The following is a 2,995-nucleotide window of genomic DNA, read 5'->3' on the forward strand; positions in this document are numbered from 1 at the left end:
AGACCAGGTGCCTGCCCCGAGTTCGTCTGCCAGGGCTGCAGCTGTAGTGATTGGTAGGGCTCTCTCTCTGTGCTGCTAGGTATAAGGTTTGGCTGCTAGGACTGTGGGCGCACAGTTGTATAGAGTTATCTTCCCTTTTACTCAGGGCAGGAGTCACTTTGGAGTGGTGTCACTCCCCACCAAGGCTGCTTGCAGGATGTGTAAAGTCAGGAGCCATTTCAAAATCTCAGAATGTGTGTATACCCCAGGCTTTTTAAAAACTGCTACTTCTATGCTGTATTGCCACTGGGTTATTTGTTATGCTGGCTCTTTAAGAGTAGGGACTCAGTTTCTTAATACCCTTCAGCTCTTCTAGAGCTAAACCTGCTGATCTTTAAAGTACCTAGAATTAAGCCCCACTAACTGTAAAAAACTCATGGAATTAAGCCCCATTGGTTTTCAAAGCCAAATGTTATATGGACTCTTTTTCCCAGTGCAAGTCCTCCCATACCTTGGGTGCATGGTATGTGGTTGATCCTCTTGCTTCTCTGTGATTGTGGTGTTCTTACTTTGTGGTTGGTCTCACTGGGGGTCTGGTTCCTGATCACATCTCTGCCCCTCTTACACTTTTCAATGTGGCCTCCTCTCTACAATTAACTGTGGAAAGTCTGATCTGCCAGTCCTCAGGTCATTTTCAGAACTAGTTGCACGGATATGGTTGTTATCTTGGTATGTCCATGGGACAAGGTGAGCTCAGGATTCTTTTACTCCTCCATCTTCCTTTACCCAAAATCTAGTTTTGTCAGCTTCCAATAAAGCAATATTATTAGCTACACAAACAGACTTGATTGTCATATCTTATTCTTATATTAACCTATAAAAATAGTATGGAATTTCCCTATTTATCTCAGGTAATAATCCTTGTCTTGAAGTGTCCTTAGTCTTATAATTACATAGACACACAAACTTTCTTATGCTTAGTTTTTGTACCATATAACTTTTTCTGCACTTATTTTTAACCTATCTGTATCATTATATTGAGACACAATGCCTGTTGTAGCATACAATGAAGGCAGTAGTTTGTAAATCTTTGCCTTTTAGTTAGAGAGATTAGTCTACTTACATGTAAAATAATTTATTGATATGGATGAGTATAAATCTACTATTTTGCTTTTCAATTTGTTTTCTATTGGTCCCCATTTGATTTTTCTTGCTCTGTTCCTCCTTTCCTATCTCCTCTTAGATTAATTAATTTTTTTTTATCCATGTACCAGTCATCTTTTATTGAGCGTTAATTCTCAGTTAGGATATGAAAGGATTTAAGGGCGCCAGGCAAAGGTCATGGTCAGGAATCCAGAATGTGCCTCCACACTGGGCCCACTTCAGTGGTACTTGTGTAGCAACTCATGCTTGAGTTCCTTGTAACAATGACATAGTTGAAAAGCACATAAGCTGCCAGCACCATAGAAAGCCCAGTGATCCCTCTTTCTTCACACTGACATACTTGTTGTAATACCAGTAGTAATCTCTTTGAAACACTTTAGCAATGCCTTTAGCGGTGAAATCCTGCCTCAGTATCCAGCTTTGCAGCACTTCCAGCTTGGCATCCATGAGCTTCTTCTCTTTCACTGGTATGGATAAAGCTACCTTGGAGTCCTGGGTGCCCATTATCAGGTTAGTTTTAAGTTTCCCATTTAAATTCCTCTACCTTTTTTTAACTCTGCCTTTTTGTATTAGGTTTTTTAGTGTTTGCCCTATGGATCATGATATGCACCCTTAACACTTCAGTTCACTTAAAGTTAATATTATATAAAAGGTTATTTTTAAGATGTTGTATGTATCCTTTCTTTGGAAAATTTGATTATGAGGTACCTCAGTTTTTGTTTACACTTCTTAGGTTCACTGAGCTTCTTAAACCAATGTACATTTATGTTTTTCACCAAATCTGGAAAATCTTCAGGATTATATCTTCAAGTGTTTTTTGCTCCATTTTCATTCCCCTTTTCTTCTGGGAATCCTAATATATATATGTTATATGCTACAATCTTATGTGCTTGAGGTATTAGATTAGGCAAAGGCAAACCATTGTCCCTCATCCAAATCTGGCCTTTTTTCCGGGCCCTCAAGCTAAGAATGGTAACTAAAAATGTTTTTCATATCCACAAAAGTTTGCAAAAAAAACAAAAACAAAAAAACAACATGAAAAGGAAAACAAGGAAGAATATGTATCAGAGATTGTATGTGTCCTACAAAACCTTACATATTTCCTATCTGACCATTTATACAAAAACATTGTTGTATTTTGTATTAGAAGGTTGATTTTATTGGTTCTATAGTAATTTAATTTGAGGGGTAAAATCCTGGACAAGAGGGAGCCACAGATGGGGGAGCTTGCAAGTCTCCTTATAAGCTCCTTTCTACCCTAATGATGCTCTGGCTACGGATTGTCCTCAGGGGAAATGATGTATGAAGGTGTCCTTCAAGCAGTATGATTTCCTTTTTTTCAAAGGTCAAAGAACCCTACAATTTCTATAGGTTTTGCTTTCTCTCCAGTTCCTTCAAATAACAGTTACTTTTATATTTTTTTTGCAGAGTCTACAATTGTTATCCGTAGGAGTTTTAGTTGATGTAATCCACTCTTCCAACACCAGAACTCACCAGACTTATTTTAACTGAATAGAATATAAATTATAATAAATGGACAATTAAAAATGGATAGATTTTTATTCTTTTGTAAACTCTGTACCTAATATTTATAAATAAATATATCTGTATAAAAATGGATAAATGTATGATAAAATGGGCAAATTACTGGAAATTTACACTCAGCTCACCAAGTGTTTTTATTGCACAGTTCTAGATTATATCTTGTCACCTTAGTTCAAGGTGACAATTCACATAAGTGTCTATAAGAAAACTATTAAAATCATGGGGATAAAAATATGCTCCATATATTCACATTTCATAATTCTACCCTTAAAGCATAGAATCAGAAAGTTGGAATGGACCTCAAAGG

The 2,995-nt window shown here is 36.8% G+C and overlaps 1 pseudogene; it reads right to left on the reverse strand.

Moving 5' to 3' along the window:
- Positions 1-1,361: 1,361 nt before the first annotated feature.
- Positions 1,362-1,647, reverse strand: LOC148106907 (ATP synthase F(0) complex subunit f, mitochondrial pseudogene; annotated as a pseudogene).
- Positions 1,648-2,995: the final 1,348 nt, after the last annotated feature.

This window comes from Ursus americanus, chromosome X (assembly GCF_024610735.1).
Source record: "Ursus americanus isolate L20-20 chromosome X, mUrsAme1.1.p, whole genome shotgun sequence".
NCBI lineage: Eukaryota > Metazoa > Chordata > Mammalia > Carnivora > Ursidae > Ursus > Ursus americanus.